Below are 18,899 nucleotides of genomic sequence, written 5' to 3' on the forward strand. Positions count from 1 at the left end.
ATTTTCTTGGACGTTTCTGAAAATACATTCATGGCTATCTTCGCTTTCTGAATGTATCATTGATATATAGCTTCCATTAAGATGCTTTCAATATGTTATAAGTGTATCATACAGAAAAGTAAGGCGAAGTGAGTTCGATTGAAAACGGCGATGACAACGTGGCAGTCGGCATCTGCATGACAATTCGTAATTGGTGGAATATGACTGCTGGGTTTTATTTTTCGATTATTCTTTAACGACATGCTCTCGAATTTTAACTTTACGATGGCATACAGCATGTAAATTATCGTTGGAGGAAAACACCTTCTGACCTTGTTAAGTCTGACTTAACTCGGCTCAATCAATCAAAATATTAGGGAGGATTGATACACGACGCCAAGGTAGGCATACAACCCAACAACTATATGTCTTGGTGACAGTTTATGTTTTAATTAGTGTACACTACGTATATGGGCTGATATAAGTGTATACGTGTATTTTATAAATGGACAAGTGCGTAGAAAGAAGTCATTACCACACGGAAGCTTCGGTGGTTACACGCTTTCGATTTGCAAAGCAGCCATCAAATATATGCTCCACAATGTCCCATATGCGTAAAAGAGCACACCGTCTTTAAGTAAAATGCACATTACCTAGAAGGTCTGCTTTCATAAGCATTTTTGTACAATACAAAACGCAAATAAAGAGAGAAAGTGAATTTTATTAATTTACGGTTGGTTCAACATGTCATATAAGGCATATAAGCCTAACTTCAAATGTCTTAAAACGAAATGGACACTTGCTTCAGCGATATACAGTCATTGGTTCAGACTGGTACTAATCTATGTGTAAGATCTTAAACAGAAAAAGACACTTAAAATGATTTTTGTGGGTATTTGGGACCTCATGCTGGTATATATTTTCTCCATATATGTTTTAAAACGGTATAAATAAGGATGTGGCAGTTTTTTTAGCTAACAAATGTGTTCAACCTTGATTTTGATCATATGTTTGATCTTATGTTTGATCTTATGTTTTTAATGTAATCATAAATATTATCATAATTCAGATTAAAGGCATGCTTTTGGATATAAACAACACATTTACATTCAAATAAATTTATTTGACACGCATCACATCAATATTTCGAACATTATTAAGGAAAGACTACATATACCAAATTATGATTCCAAATACCCACAACACAAAGCCCCTTTCTCCTGAAAGAAAAATGTGAAAACATAATAATGACCGTGTTTGAAAATAAGATTTCAAGTTCTTTCACCTGATTTTAACATCATTTTTATGTTTTCTTTTCCTTTAAGGATATAGTACTGGTAAGCAGATATGAACATATTCCTTCGGATGGTTACGAATTCTCCTACAGAGGATATTACTATTATTCAGCGTTGATCTGTAAGCATGCAAATAAGATTTGGCAAACATATTTCATTTTCTATTAGACAAATAGATGTGTGGTGCATGCTCTCTATCGACTGCCTGTTGACCTGAACGGTGTATAGCGGGAAAACAACAGTTAAATGTACAATGGGTGTTAAAGTTAACGTACCAACCTTATTTTTAGATGATGTTCATACTGGAAATACGGACTAAATGAATGTCGGAGCTCTGCGATTAGGAAATGTTTCTTTCCCTCGAGGCTCTGTACGACAACCATAATGAAGTCGTGAAGGCTCTGTCTAAGTACAAAGACCCCCTGGTCCGCTAGGGGGCGCCGTGTACGAAGGAACCTCATTACTGCCCATGGTTGATATCGGGCACCTGCTGGGAAATAGTCCGCTGTGTTTGCAGTCGGTTTTGTCTTTCACGTGACGCTGGGTTTAACGATTATCAGTACTGTACCCATCCTCGTAGGAGGCAGTGGTTGGTGCGGAATCAGATCAACCGTTATGTTTGACAACACCCGATAAAAGCATCATGTCCGTTCATGCGCTTAAAATTGATATTCATTTTCAGCCCGACGCCATCACATTTATAGCGCTGTTCATATGTTTTTATGTTGAATTTGATCGCATTAGTCTCTGGCACACAGCCTGGTAAGGGACATTATCATATTAAGCTTGCTCGGTTGTCTTTCAACTTGGGCGCTACATCGAACTTTGCTCGCAGACCTTGTTGGCAAAAAATCTAATACTTGGCACGCTCAATATATAATGAGACCCTAGGTGCATTAGTACCTTTGTGCAATGGTCTAAATGGTTTTGTCCCAAACTCTTATTACTCGTTCTCAGTTGTCTCCAGTCTCCAGTCAAGAGCTTTTACGAAGGTTTTTTTGGACTTGTCAATCAAAATCCGCTTCTTAGAATATCTGTTCGAGAACATATGTGAATTGTTTGTCTTAAAATAACGCCTTCCAAAGGCTTTAAAGCGGGTGGAGCAATTGGCTGTTAAACTCAAAGAAGCAAACTTTACTAATGCCGTGAACCTAACAAGTGAAGGCAATATTGCATATGAGAAAAATATACCGGACATTGTGGCTAATCACAGATCTGGTAAACAACGAGAACGTCAGTTTGTGCGAATTGACGAACGGCTAATGCTATATCTTCGAGAAAGGGCACGTTGCAACTTCATGCCGGCTCAGACTGAACAAAGTGAAGATGGTTACAGGGAATTAAGACGTTCATTATGAATACCATGTTACAGAGGGCCTGAGGAAGGGAGGTTCCCAGGTTTGTAGTTGGGTTGTATTTCAGGACTCGTTTGTCGGTATCACCCTGCTTGGAGATCAGTCAGAACCAAATAAGCATGTTTCTTCTTGGGTTGACGATGAAAGTTCACTTAATGTCCTAAGAGATAAAAGAGTTCATTGTTACAATTCCGTAAGAAGGTGACTAGAAACAATTTGTAGGTAACCATGACAAGTGTGTCCTATAGCGGATGGCTTTAATGTCGAAGTGCCTATCGCAAAAGTTTCTGAAGCTTCTCCTTCTTTATATACAACGGAGATTCTGGGTTTCGTTTGTGTGAATTTGTCCATTTACAATCTTCTAACAGGCAATGTAGATACAGAAAGATACAGACAGACAGATATAATATTATTGGCGTTCCGGGGGCCTCCGTGGCTCAGTCGGTTAGCGCGCTAGCGCAGCGTAGTGACCCAGAAGCCTCTCACCAATGCGGTCGCTGTGAGTTCAAGACCAGCTCATGCTGGCTTCCTCTCCGGCCGTACGTGGGAAGGTCTGCCAGCAACCTGCGGATGGTCGTGAGTTTTCGGCGGGCTGTGCCCGGTTTCCACCCACCATAATGCTGGCCGCCATCGTATAAGTGAAATATTCTTGAGTACGGCGTAAATCACCAATCAAAAAAAAAAAAAAAAAAAAAATTATTGGCGTTCCATTCATTGGAAGATTTCACGCCAAAGCAATACAACAGCATCAATTACAGTTCATGGGAAAAGACACAAAAGGTAGGCAGAGAAAAAAAAAACAGTTCATAACAACAGCATACAAAAGCAAATGGACTAAACCAGAAACATGCAAAGAATGGAATTCTGATTATGCAAAGCAATAATAAAACACACCGCTTTACACAAAGCAGCTGTTAATAGAGAAAGAGCTGCAGATAATTTGTATAAGCTGGAATGTCATGCCTTATATTTTGGGCACAAACGTGCATCGATGTCTGCTTGTCACCAAGACCCCAGGAACAGCGAGAGCGGGCGAAACCGAAAATTTACTGCCTAATACTGGGATGGTGGCACTCTACTGGGATTGCGGACGCTCTAACCATTAGGGCTGTATACTTTGTTACATCCCGTTTAAATACACAGTCTTTGGTATGACCATATCGTGAATGGCGTTATGGTTACAAATTTACGCTTCACTGGGAAATATTGCAGTGATATTTTAAGAAAGTGATATTAACAATCTGTTCGCTTGGGGACTTCAACTACTGTTTGTATGCATTTGTCAATTAAACATCAGTATGCTGTGTAACCTAATACAAACCCGAATACAATATATGCCTTCCAGCCAAAACCAAGCCGCGCTTTTTTATTTTTTATTATGCATGTCAAAATACTCTATTCAGGGTTCGTGTTATAATCAGTGGGTGACTTTGTCGACGTAAGCTATGAGTTATGTACATGTTGGTCTGTGATCAGACTAGACTGGTTTACATGAGTCAGACATGACGATGAACACAACGTTGGTGAGAAGTAACATTTGCTGGAGGAAAATTGCGATATAAGAAAAGCTGGCAAATACTGCATGCACAGCGTTGTTGTTGCTATTGAAGCTACATAGTTTGTACTTTACCCGCAGGCCCATCATGTAATTGTATGCCTTTGGGGGGAAAACGGCTGGTTTACAACGTCCGCTTATTAGGCAGAAGGTTGTGGGTTCAAACCGAGCGTTGTCATACTTGTGACTTTACAATAGGCTGTATCTTCATGTGTCACTGATTAGGGAAGGCTATGTACCCTTGTCAACCCGGTGTGCGTTTACGATGTCTGTGCCCTGTGGTGTCCAAGACAGCACTACCAGTATAACTGCATTGGAACTGGCTTACTACAAGGTGACCCAATCATGGTAACTGATCATGAATTGCTGTCAATTTAGTAATCCTAAATCAACACAAATCAAGCCAGCAAACGTATCAAAGACTTCAGTATTCTTTCGACAACATATTTAAGTGATTTACGTGTTAGTCGCTTGATTGATCAATGTATAACTGTTAATCATCACGGATTTCTGAGTCGTGGAATGTAAATGACAAGGCAGGAAGCGCACTCGTATCTTGCTGACAGCTTATGAATCAGGTATCATTTCCAAACAAAAAGTTTCAATGTTCGTAATGATGCACGCGTATGTTGTCTTGATTAGACCAGGAAATGGATGAGTTGCGGAAATGTTTGCGTAAAATCTGACATTACTGAAGTATTCTACATTGAGGATACAGCAGCATAATTATTTTTTTCTTTAAGCAAGAACGTTTGCATAGATAGAGTCTGATGGAGGCATTAAGTGTAATGGATGCTAGATTAGAACGGATGTAGCTGATAGACATAATAACCTTTACCTTCTCTTTTGTAAATCCCCTTATTGAGATTGTACTGAAGTGCCAATCCGTTTTCCTGCAGTTGGACTGCACGGTATAAATTCATTAAAACGGTCTTGAACCGCTTGATATGCCTGCCTTATACAATAGTTAGGTAAGGCTATACATGCACTCAGTAATAATGTTATACAGGGAAATTCCCCTGCTCCATCGTCGTAGATGCTTTAGTGGCAATGGTGGATGGATCCAACACATCTGATGCCTGACCGCCACCTGACAACGTTACTTTTCATCCCATTCCCGGTGAAATCAGTTGTGACGTCATGACGTCACAAAAAGACTGAACATCTGTAGCCAATGTGTGGGACATCCGGTTGACCTATTTGCAACAATACTGCTTATGATTGGTCCATTGCGTGATTCTGATTGATTTTTCGAAAAGGTCTATCGCTTCACGAGGCTCTCTTTTATGATCTTACATTTCGTTTGCCGTATGTTACACGTGGGAAAAAATCAGCAGTTATTTTCCAGAGGTGGGTCGTTTAACACGATCAGTCCAGTTTCATGTAGCCTTGAAACTGACCGCTATTATATACGTTAAAATATCTTTGAGCAAAAATGAAGTAAAATTTATCTTACTTTATTTGTTCATTGATTTGCCTTGCTGTGCTAAACAGAAGAATGTGGAAAAAAACACTAAAAGTATAACTATTTTTAGACGGATGCGCAATGCACTATAGGGTGTTGAGATATTTTTGAGATCTCATTTCCGAATTGCTTCTTCATACCTTCAGCCAATCAACAATCACAGGTCTCATTTTCAAATCGGATTCTGCTTTGTTTAAAATATCATGCCAGCAGATTTGTCAGGCGCCTGGAAGGGTATGACGAGGTTTCTGTCGACCTGTTTTGGATTTTATTAAATTTACCGCTGCCGTTTCAGTTAAATATTGTCGAGTGCACAGGAGAAAACTATTCACGTAATCAAATGGAATCACTTGAGCCGAAAGTACGTTTTAAAGTTCAGTAAGTATAACGAACGTCGTTTCTTCGTTATTGGTGATTCTTACATGTACACAAATGTGGTATTACTGAGCACTGGAAAGCACTCTCCTCATTGTATGTCTATATCCCGAACACGGTCATCCCACTTTATCATCGTTAACTTATTTGCCTGAATAATTAGCTGTATCAACATTTTTTTCATTGCCAACACAACTGTTTTCGTCGCTGTCAGTTCATTATGTAACTTATATTATGTGCGCTTATGGATTAACGCTACACGACGGTATCACCGATGATTTTTTGTTACCAATACGACCGTGTCATCAGTGCGAAGATATCACTGGCCAAATGTGGTCTGTCCCCTAACTTTAGGGGTTTTATCCAGTCAGTATGCAATGTGCCCGTGTCTTTAATTTAACCCGTTTACTTTAAGGAAAGTTATAGAACTAAGAGGGCCGGATAGTTTCATTCGGTGCCGTTTCATTCACACTAACATGTAAACAAATCAGCCACAAACCATTCCTGACAATGGTTTCGCTGAGGTCGCCACTGTACAGAAGTTAAATTGTATTGCTAGGTTAAAAGCGCTGACGTCATGTTTTAATTAATCCTGGACAACTTCCTTAAAAAGAAATGTGCATGTATACTGTTTGTGTCCACATTCAGTATAACTGTGTTAAATGCTACGAGTGCAGATGAACTAGTTTTAAAATCTAGATTATTTAGTCTAGTGTTTGAAATGGCTGACTGTTTGGATATAATGAAGAATGTTGTGTTTATTTGAAAGATCCAAACATATCAAGTAAAGTCCTGTGTGTGTAAAATTCTAAAAGCTGTCTAAAATAATTTGTTAAACTATTTCTTTCCTGGTCTCCTTTTTGCTTTCATCCCTCTCAAATATGGATGTCTATGTTTTTGCATTTTTCAAATCTTGATTCCTCAGAAGAAGTTTGAAGTAAAGAAATTTACACTAGAGTATTTTTCGAATATGATATAGAACAAAAAATAGTCTACAGGTGGGAAATACCGCCGTAAAAAAGAGGGAAAGGAGTGTAAATAGTACACTTTTTTAAAAAATAAAATTCTGTCTCTCTATTCAGTTATTTTATTTTCCTTCTTTTCATTTCCAGGCTATGAAGTACCCACAGCTAGCTATTTGTACAACGGGATGTGTTCTCAACTCAGGATGAAGTTATCGCCAGCGATATGCCATTACCGGGAACATGGCGGCCGACAAGTCACGTGATCAGGTAATAAGGCTGCTTTATCTAGGCTGTTGATCAAGGCTGTTAATTACTGACATTCCGTTCTACAGACCCCGTAATTAACTCTCCCCAAGGAGCAGGTAATACAGCTAGTTAAAAACGTACAAAAAAAATGAGAATTTTTGAAAAATGTGTGTGCATGTATATATATGTATATATAAAATGTAATAGTTATCAAAGCTCAGAGATCCGCCTTCTCAGGTACTACTGATGTGCTTTTTAGTAATCTTTTTTCGTAAGTTGCCATAAATCAAAATGTCTTGATGGAACAATATGGATCAACTAGTATCTATATTTTAGCGCATTTTTAAAGGTATTCTTTTAATATAGCGTTTCTTTTACTGCTTTTCCTTGGTTTAATGTGTGGCAATGATAAGGTGTTCAGGAAAACGGGGAATTTATTCGTCATTTTATTTATTTTATGTATTTATTTGACTGGTGTTTCACGCCGTACTCAAGAATATTTCGCTTATACGACGGCAGTCAGCATTATGATGGGAGGAAATCAAGCACAGCCCGGGGGATACCCACGACCATCCGCAAGTTGTTGCAAGACCTTTCCATGTACGGCCGGAGAGGAAGGTAGCATGAACTGGACTTGAACTGGTCATTACGCCGTGCCGGCTTGCTTATCCTCTCGGCCACGGGGGCCCCTCTGATATATTGGTATTCACCCACCGGAAGTGGCCTTTTACAATAGTATATGATCATGTCCTGGATAACGGTTTCTTCCCTTGCATGGCTATTTTGCTGATAATATGCTGGATATTATTAAATATCTTTTGACTGAATGATTTTGTTTGTGGCCAAATAGTATTTTCATTTATTTTTCTGTCTCGAAAATAATGAGTGAAACTGATCAGAAAGGTAGATCCACGAAGAAATGTGACTTGTAGGCCTATGCTTACGTAACCGTATCGAAACAAGACAGGATCAGTATAAGTGCAACCTGCAAGAGTAAATCACAAATAACCCGTTAACACTTTGTCAAATTTAGTAATCGAGGTTTTTCATCGCCTTTAATGAATTCCCCTTGTCTGCCCAGCTTTGAATTACAGGACGTAGGCCAGAAGTTTATCATCTTATACTCCTGTAACATCATCAAACCAAATCGTCCCCGGTGTATATCAGTTCGACTTCTCTGCGCCGGCGAATGCTAATTACAACTGGCAGGGTTTATTGCACGCTGACATTCTTTCTCTTTGTTTAATGTGGCGATAAATCTTTTGTCAGTTGTACATCTCCTGATATACTGTCACACGCCGTATCTCAACTTTTCTTTTCCTGCTGCCTGTATCGATATGCAAGTTTCTTCACCTCCACCCTCGTTTATGTAAATCAATCTGAGGACTACAGGTTATAGCCTTGAAATCCGTGAACATCTGGTTCCTTTGATTTCATACATCATTAAGCATTTAAGCGAATCTTGAGTGAAGAATATATAGACAGGCGTTAAGCTATTTTTTTTTTGGCCAAAGAAATTCTCTATTGTTTTTATTTGAATAGTGTCCAGTGTTAAACATTTAACAGAATTTCATACTCTGATTGCAAACCTTCATGCATATACACAAGGTGAAATTTGCCCCTTAAAATGACGGCGAGAACTTTATACTGAGACACACAGAATGGTATTATGAAAGTAGGGCAATGCAATAAATGAAACAACGACCAAAGCTGCTTGGGAATTGTTATCGGTACCTCTTATTGGTTCTTTTTTTTTTTTTTGAATTTCTTTAATCTTAAAGGGAGAGTCCATTACTTCTGTAGGCCCAAACTCAGGCTTAAACCCCCAAACACATATAATTCTTTATAGGGGAGACACTGGACATGGTGTAGACCAAGAATCTCTTTCTTTGTCGGCTATACCTGTAAAAACACAGGGAAAATAATCGGTGAGTGGGTCCGTAGCGGAAAAGCTGACATTATTTCTCTGATCTGTATGTAAAATGACAGGGATATTCCAGAGGGAAGCGCTGTACACTGGAATGACATAGCGTCGTCCGCAAACCTGGCAGCACGTGCTCTCGTGTCCACACCGGGCCAGATTCTTGTCAAGTATGACGTCATTCCTGACCTAATTTCGTGTGGTCAGTTTCTCCTCTTGGTAACTTAATTCCTAACTGTCATATACGCCAGTCACGATTAGCCCAGTTTCCCTTCTATAAGATCTTAATTTAAACAGAAATGAGTGTGTACGTTCATTGGTGGTTACAGATATGTATGCGTGTGTGTGTCTTGTCGTGTGTATCTGGAGACCGCTTATACATCACCCTGGATTATATCCCCCATTACTCCCATACTTGCAAACTTGCATATAAACGGCATGTAACCGAGGCATTCGTGTTTTTATTGGCATTTAGCAATGTAAATAGTGTAATGGTCTGCGAGTTTTGAACTGGACGCTAACTCATGTTGGTTACAGTATTTTGCAAAATGCATTCGTCAGTTCAAAAAACATTGCAACGCACATTGGTAAAGATTTGATTTTAGCCCGTATAACATTTATTACGTCAATATAACCGGAAATGACATCAGTCCCTGTATATATGGCGTTCGTGTATGCACGGGGCTAAACTCATACAACCCCCATAGTGACAAGTCAGCTAAACTTTTTTGACGCGTCAATCGAAAGCTCATCTTATTGGAGTTCTTGTCTCTAAGCCATTAGCACTATCGGTAGAATCGTTCAAAAATGAAAGGGTATTTATCTATGTTAATAATCTATGGCCGGAACTGGCGTAAAAACCTTTTCTAGTTATCAACACTTTAAGTAAATCTATAAGAATAAGACCACATGCATCTAACCAAGTGTTTGTGTGTATGTGTGCGTGTATACCAGGGCTGATTACCCAGCCATGACTTTGTTTCATTATACTGTCATTTTCAAAATGGCGCCGGTTTGAGTGTGCGCAGCTATGCTGTGTATAGCGTCCGCATTCGACGGTTAACCGAAAGTGTTTTTCTCCTGTGTAGAGAGCATAGCTGTCGCTTACTGCTCGAGAGGCTACCTGTTAAATTTGACAGTTAATGTTAGTGAGAAATAAAAGATAAAAATACACATTATTGCACGAATAGTAAATATTATAATAAGAAAAACGATGGCACATAGCACTGTTCTTGCGAAAAAAAAATCTTAAACATAACAATATAGGTTTTTAACATCTAAGTATCGACATGTGGTTTTGAATTCCTGATATATTTAGCGTTTGTGTTTTGCAAATAAAACTGTTCTTTCTATAGGGAAAATAAGGATAACAGTCCTTACCATTGTTGCTAATAGATGGCTTTTTTAAAGATAAAAATTGCCTTTTCTTGTTTTTTTTTCAAGATTTTTAATACATCACCTTTAGACGAGAACTCCTTAATTGTTGAGGCAAGACTAAATATGCAAACATCTTTACTGAAATGTGGGAAAGGTATAGAATTGAGTGTACTCAACCTCACTGATCCTGTAATCAAATTTTCGGGCTTTAACTCGTTAACCATATTGATATGTGCTGACTTCCATCTTTGTTAATTCCGACCTTAGGCCACATCGGTCTTCACCTAATGTCTTTTGGTGCATGCATACCTGTCGAGACAGAGTTTGGCGGCAAGATCAAAGGCATTCAGTATGTCAATTTCAGGTGCCTATTTTTATCTCGACGCCATTTAATGGTTAAGAGAGAAACGACAAAACTGTAAAACACGTTTCCAACATTTCACAAGCGGTCACTTTAGTTTAAAACAAATCTGGTGTAGATATGTTAACACATGGACATAAGTGACAGAGAGGATATTTTGGCCCATTTGAAATAGAGTTCGGGTAATGCACTAATTCCATTATTTCATCTTTTTTTCTCTGCTATTTGCTTTTGAACTCTGTTTACAGACTGACACAATAAATAATGTCTCAGTAACTGAAAAAGTATTCACATTTTACTTTTATGGTTTTATCTTCAGCTAAACTGAATGGATATATGTTTTACGGCCAATATATTTTATGCAGAAGTTGTAATCACAGTACCTGTAAAATATGAGTAATTTCTCTGAAAAAAATTAGCATTGCTCTTATCAAATCTGATAAATAAATTCATAGATTTCGCTTATAGGTTTAATTAGAATAAGTTAATACACCTCATTTTAAGCAAATGCTCCGTACCCGTAATTATCAAACGCTTTAAGACTTAAATCAAAAACTCAAACACAGACTTTCAATTTATGACTTAAGTCTTAACTTGCTTCATAATTACGGGCCCTGGTTGGCACATAATAATTTTCTCAGGTTTTGACAAAATAATTTTTAATGTCAGTAATGTTTCGTTGAGGTGAACCGTTGGTTTTACCTCCATTGTTCTAAAGGGAAGATGCATGCTTTCACACGAATGTGTCAGGCGAGGACTTACGGGGCTAATAAGGGGATGGAAAGTTTAAAAGATGTCATAGCAGTACTGTTGCCATGGTTACGGTAGATATACGTGAAAGTATCTGGGTTTTTGTCTCTTTTTCGGCACGTCTAACCTAAATTTGCGACCCTCCAAAAACCTCCCGTTAAATGTGAGTTTTTTGATGTATCTTCAGCATTTGCAGGACTTGTTTGCACCTGTTCGGCATGTAGCCTTGGGAGTTGCATTTAACCTCTGTATAAGGCAGAAGTTTCCGTCACAGTGGGAACGTATAATGAAGTTTGTTTTGTGACATAATATTTCGTTTATTTAATTTTTAGCTTATCATCAAAGTTTTCTCAAATGTATTAAGATAAACTATACGCCCACTTTTGAGGCTACATACAGGATCACGTTTTCTGTCTGGACTATACGAATATCGCCTCCATCGCAGGAGAGGTACGTCCGTTTCCGGTTGATGTCGACAAAATACCTCTCATGTATAATCAATCGTTGACCATATAACATTGAGTGTAATGAAGCGGTATGTCAATGAGAATGGAGATTGATAAATGAGAAATGGGTACATTCCAGACGCTGTTCAGATGTTTGATGACAATCTATCACAATGCCTGGTCAGAGCGAGTGGATAACGAATCTATAAGATCTCCCTATTGTTTCCTCGCTGCACTCTTCTTACCTGGGGCACATTTCGGCACGGCACGGGCCTGGTGTGCAGGGGCTAACGCAAAACACATCCACACAAGAGATTTACACGGCTAAAGGACACAATTAACCAGATCAGATAAAGCACACCCGATAACCCAGCCTTGTTTTAGCTGTACGCCCCAAGCGACACCAGTTAGCTCTTTGAGATCTTCTCATTGGAAATGACAGAAATTAATTTGACCAATTACGCCCGTAAATTGGAGGCAAAGTGATCGAAATCGCCTCAAATCAAACGATGGTTTGTGTCAACCTCCAGGCAATTCCCCCAAAACAATAAAGGGGAACAAAGCGAGTGGCAAATTGGCCATGCGGAGCTGTGCGAGCAAGACAGGAATATCCTGTACTGATGATTGCTGTTGGGCCAACAGCTCTTTTGGACAGGTTATGCGTGTATAGGTCTTTGGTATACACTCTATTTACGCGACACGGATGAGAGGGATGTTACACAAGGAACTACAACGTGCTGCCTAACTATATTTTCAGCACCCCTCTTACCCGGTTACCTTGTCAGATCAGTTTATGATACAAACACCGTAGTGCCTAACTGAGACCTATTGGCCCTCGTGACTGACAGCTTAGGGCGCAATGTCCTTGTACGACGAACTGTCAGAGCTCTGTCAGTTAATTGGAACAATGCTTAATTGAAGTAACATCTCTTCCGTCTTCCGAAGTAGAGCTTATAATGTAGCCGTTTCGGCGTGTCACAATTGAAACGCTTCAGTGTTTCACCGCGAACGAGGCGCTAAGACAATATAGTGACAAGGAGAGAGTTCTGCAAATACCCTCCAGAGTTTTATTAATTTGTCCAAGACCTGTCGACAAGTCGACAAATTCCATAGGGGCTTTTCAATCGCCCATCGCCGCATCAGAGGCGCAGTGAGCGAGCTTCGCCGATATTGTCTTTCCTTCGGTGGCCTGTCTCCCATACGGCGGCGTGGACCGCTGACACCCTTGTTCTGATAGCGGTACCCTGATGGATGTGGAGTTGGGATAGTTGGGAAAGGAGGGGAAGGCATCGTGACGACTCAATTTAACTCCCGATCAACGCGCATCGCCGAGCCCGACCGATAGAACTAGGTCCCATGAGCTTTCTCTGACATGGATGATATTCCATAGGGTGGTGATGGAAAAGTTTGAAACAAGAGGATTGACGATTTTCAATTCCCAAAGGAAATCACCACAGTATCGTTTCAACCAACAGCCCATTATACTCGATATGACACATGAGTTTGTTGTACACAGGAAATAAATAGAGACAGAGGGCGTGGATACAGACACCGAAACTTGGCCCCACATTGTAATCCTAATGCATGGCGTACGGTGGAGAGTTCGAACCTGAACCTCACCATTTTTACGTCGCGTTTATGAAAACTAAGAATGTTGGAAAAAAATTCAAGCACGTTCTTTAAAAGTTTGTTTATAATTAGTAGTAAAGATAAAAAAGATAACAACAGATCGTATTGTTTGAGATCAATCTAGGCGACAGATGATTAAACCATTTCCTAAACCATTAAACATGTGTGTGATATATACCAACAGAAATTAATAAATTAATATTAATATTAATAAATGTTAGTTTTAGGTAAAGGGAGTAGTGGACTCCAGGTTTTGCGAACTCTGTGCGACTCACAAGAGGCTGCGGCAATTTCTGGAGAAACCCGCTCTAATTATTGGTGAGGTGTTGGCGACAATTTTACTCTCTTTGAAGACCACTTGTGGTATGCAAGTCGTACGTCGCCAAAGATCGGGGATTAACTCAGGGACTGTGTTCTTTTTTTCACAACATAACATAGGGGAAACATCTTTGAGTTTAAAAAAATGATTTAATAAATAAATAAGTACTAAAGTACTTTAGCGACACTGAAAAATACATGGGTGTAATTACATATACTTGTTACAAGTGCGGTATATAGGTTATTGTTATGTTAGCCACGCTGTCTGAGCACGAATCCGCTTTGGAGTGAAGAAAAATAACAGATGCATTTTCACCTGATGCAATGTTAAATGTTCCAAGCCCTTAATTTTAAACAGCTAAGTTTGGATATGTATCAGGTCAGTCTTTTTAATGCAGCCATTATCATGATGGATAGTAAGTACTTGTCATGTTCACTCTTTCCTTAAAGTAGGTCGCCGGTGTGGTTTGAGTTGCTGGGTGTCACTGCACTAGGCATGGACTCATTTCAAAGCGTTTCCGCAATTCACAGTTGTCCTTGATTGGTCACTTAGTGTTTTAATGAAGCCCTATGTCCTATTCCATTTTTAACGAGTCAACAAAATACATCTCCCTTAAGGAGCTCTTTTGAAAAGGGGGCCCAAATGGTCCATGTAACTGTCTACTGATTGGATGATAGGTTCCGGCTCCGAAGCAGAGTGGAATCCCGGCAAAGCGACTAGTGGCGGATTCTTGGTTCGTCGCTTCGGTGAGCAACGACAATGGACAAAAGATATGTTTCTGGTCACGACTTATCGAGTCTTGTGTTTCGTGGATAAAAATGGCTGGGTGGGGTTCCCACAGCGCTCTACCCGGCCTGAACGTCCTCCTCTCAACATTCGGTCCCTACCCTTTGATCACAGTACGCCTGTGAATGCTTTTATTTGAATGCTTTGTTTGTAAGAAGATATGAACAGGAATAAAGCCCATAAATAAAAATGTGCCAAAATAAGAAACGCGACAATGACTTCCTTATTTGCCACGCTGTGTCAGGTAGAATAAGTAACAGGCTATTTATCAGAGTACTAGTTGAAACGACATGGCAGTACTACCTGTACACACCATGCAAACACGCTTCCAATATGTCACGTCATATATTTTAATTACTTTTTATCACAAAGCATATCCAAAAGTGGTTCAGTAACTTGGGCCCACACAGTTTCATTTTCAAACAATGATTCATATCATTTTAGTACAAACTGCATCTCTAGATAGTCATTATTGAATTTTCATGATAAGTTAAGAATGATAAGTTAAGAACCCCATTATGATAAGTTAAGAACCCCCCCCCCAAAAAAAAATCAAAAAAAAAAACCAAAAAAAAAAAAAAAGACAGCGCATTGTTTAAAAAAAAATAATACTCGTTTAACCGAAGTCGCCCATAGATGCAGGTGCCCAGAATTTAATGTCTGTTCCGGTACATGTTAATGGCTCTCCGCTGGACGTCACGCAGCGTGAGATACAAAGAGATTTTGCGTGACTCTATGTGCACAAATGTGTTCCCGTATGTGATGAAGTCCTACCATGGTACATAATCCGATGCTTCATGGATGTGTCAGCTAAATTTGAAGCTTGAAGCATTGTTTTCATGATTATGAAACAGTTAAAATTAGGTAATTCAGCGTACTGATTTTAAGTCTGTTCTTGCCGTGGCGTAAGCGAAATATTCTTTAGGGGGGCGTAAAACATGAAATAGACAAATAAATAAATAAACCAGTTAAAACTGTTTATATATATATTGTGACAGACGAACAAGTTTACTAGTGATATTGCTTGGTCTTTAATTTGACATTTATATTTAAGTTTCACAAATCATCGTTGTTATTATTATTTAAACGTGAGTACTGTGTGTGGAGCTATTTACGGCTATGTAACAGGCTGACTGATGTTGAACATTGGCCCGCCGGTATCCCTGTAAGGGGCGTAACAGCTTTAATTATATATTGAAAATCTTGTAATGGGTCTTTATAATAGCCGAATATTGTTCGCTTTCAAGAACTCATGGACCCAAAATAGCCTCAAGGGCAAATGCCTGGATGTTTGAATCTTTTACAAAGCACCTGTTGACATAAATATATTCTGGGATATATTTACTTCTGTATCCATCAACTATGAAAGCTCTTAGTTCCATCTGTTGAACGATATAAGCTTAAATCATTATCGGTCACCAAAATGCTGTTACTGTGTTGGACATGAGTCCACTCCCGTTGGAAGTTCACGTGATAAGATCAGATAGCATTTTAGTAAATGGAACATAAAGCTATCGTTGTAATATAATAGAAGAGCTTAAGGCCAATGGACTCATTTCGGTAATTTCTAATACACTAATTTTAGATTTTCTAGCTTTAGATAAAAAAAATGGTGTGAATAGACAAGGAACAGATATTTAATAATTCTAATATGTGTACGCCCTATAAGTCTATTTACTGTTGAGAATGACGGTTTTTGGTATCAAGCAAATATATATATATATATATATATATATATATATATATATATATATATATATATATATATATATATATATGGGGGTACGTCTTATTGAGAAAATGATTTTGTAATGTTCATAATTGCTAACTTCACTAAAAGCAAGAAGGTGTCACACAAAAAAGCAAGGTGGCGTCACACATACGTGTATCAGCCTGCAGACATTTTCAAAGTCTGCACATGTCTTCAGTTACGTAGTAGTCCACATGCTCCTTCCCTCAACAGCCCTCGCCTTCGCCAACATCACAAATTTTGTAATTATCTCTAACTTACCCCACGTCGATTGCTATATCCTCGCTGTACTAATGTTATTCTCGTGATAGTTAATTTGTATCGGTCTCACATCCCTGCCTGCTATTGTTTCACGTAAGTCACATTTTCCGCTTCACTGTGTCTTTTGTTTGCATGATTTTACCTCTCGCTTTCCTTTCTGATCATATCGCCTCGTCGAGATGCTAAATGCTGATGTGCTAAACCATACCTCCTACCTCTCTCGATTATTTGGGTGTTTTTCACCCTTATCCTGTTATTACTTACTACACAGATTTTGTATTGTGAATGTTCTACTTTGACATATTATCGTAAAATTTTTCACACACGTCTACAAATTGCAGCATACACTATATAAACAATTCGAAGTCGTAGTTCATCAAACACCTTACACTATCATTTTTGTTGATTTATTCGACAAAATGTCTCTAATTTGAAGAAAGATTTAAGCTTTATTCGTACAGTTCAGCCCACGTAGGAGACAAGGATAAGCAGTAACTTCCGGCAATACAAATGCAAATCTGATACAATGCTTGCTCTCATTTGTGGCCAAAACATAATGGTGCCTTTTTTGTCAATAAATAATGAAACTGTAGATAATTAAGTGAATCAGTGTGCACGGTTATGGGTTTTTGACTTCCTGGAAAAGGAATTTGACGCCAACTTATTTAATGTGGCACACACCCGGTTTTGGGCAACTGGAAGCCTTTTGTTTCAATTCTGTAACTTAAGCCGTTTTCTAGAACCTGTTTATCATTGTTTTTATTGTTTTGAAGATCGAGACCATGGTTATTTTGAGATGCAAGCGAAGATATTGAATTCCTTTCGACTTGTTGAACAATTGTATTTCGTTATTTTTTTCTGGTTGCATGGGAAAGAGTTGCATATTGAACTGTTTGGAAACTCTGTATTGGGACTGACACGTCCGTATAGGTGTGGACACGATAACTTTCTTCGTCCAGCGCTGGCATACAAATATCGGATTTTATGTAGTTATACTTATCAGTATCCCATGTAGCTATAGACTTCCGTGAGAAACATATGCTGGGACTGGAAAGTATCCAGATTGCCTGTGCTAAAACCAAAAGTGTATGACCCAACCCAGGGTTGAACCTCAGATTTGCCAATTAAGAAGCTGAAAGCTTTAAACTCATTTTACACGACGAACGGCCATGACGTCACATGCAGTCAGAGAAAGAAATCCCTTGCACATCTGCCTTCATTTGTATGTCCTAAATGGGTTCGTCAGCGGGGGAGAGCGATCAGGTGATTCCTTGATTTGCTGTCTAGTTCTGATTTATTGGGCGTAATTTTATCCTCGATCCGTCAATCAATCGTATAATGTAAATCAATCAAATTTCCTGACAAAACATGTTTTGTTGATGGCATGTAGAGTATTGCCCATTTAACTGAACTTTACTTCGTCAAAACTGTGAAAAATACGAAAACCAAAGATATAATTAACGATAAGACAACAGTTACGACGACGGTATTCTTGCAAGCGATGCTAGAGATAATGGAAACGTCTGAGTTTTGTTAACAAGGTGTGCCTGCCTGTTTATAGCCGATACAAGCCTGCAGCTTTGAAACCCCCGGGTTTGGTTAACCAATTCTCCGCCGACTCAATTTGACAGATCCTCAATACGTCTGCGAGGAATTTCTCCTTCTCCGAAGATCATTACACTGTGGTCCAACAATCCTAACAACATGTCAAAACCATTCTTTTCTTGTCGTGAGATTCTCAGCCGCGGTTTCGCAAAATGTCATCACGGAGACAGCACTCACCGCATTCAGCTCTCCGCCTGATTGTTTTATATCAAATCGACTTTTTTCCCATCCTTGTAATGGGATAGAAACTGTCAGATCCGGGCCTTGCAAGAAGCAAGGTCATTCCCGCCAATCCGATTTCGATCCACTTTATAAGGTTATCTGAAATTCACGAGGCTGCGAAGTTCTTCTTAACCAAAGAAATATTAATTCATCCATACCACAGACATGGAGAATATTCAATTTTAACCAATAGCTTGGGTATGCCATGCCAGCAAGATTGAACGTGATAAATATAAC

General features: G+C 39.0%; 1 long non-coding RNA gene across 1 annotated transcript in view; it reads left to right on the plus strand.

Moving 5' to 3' along the window:
* The window catches only part of LOC135479571 (uncharacterized), a 139,216-nt gene that overhangs the window by 105,103 nt on the left and 15,214 nt on the right, over nucleotides 1-18,899 (plus strand). The window contains exon 3 of the long non-coding RNA XR_010445864.1: nucleotides 7,137-7,256. This is a non-coding gene — a long non-coding RNA (uncharacterized LOC135479571). The remainder of the gene's footprint in view (nucleotides 1-7,136; nucleotides 7,257-18,899) is intronic.

This window comes from Liolophura sinensis, chromosome 12, assembly GCF_032854445.1.
Source record: "Liolophura sinensis isolate JHLJ2023 chromosome 12, CUHK_Ljap_v2, whole genome shotgun sequence".
In the NCBI taxonomy this organism is placed as follows: Eukaryota; Metazoa; Mollusca; class Polyplacophora; order Chitonida; family Chitonidae; genus Liolophura; species Liolophura sinensis.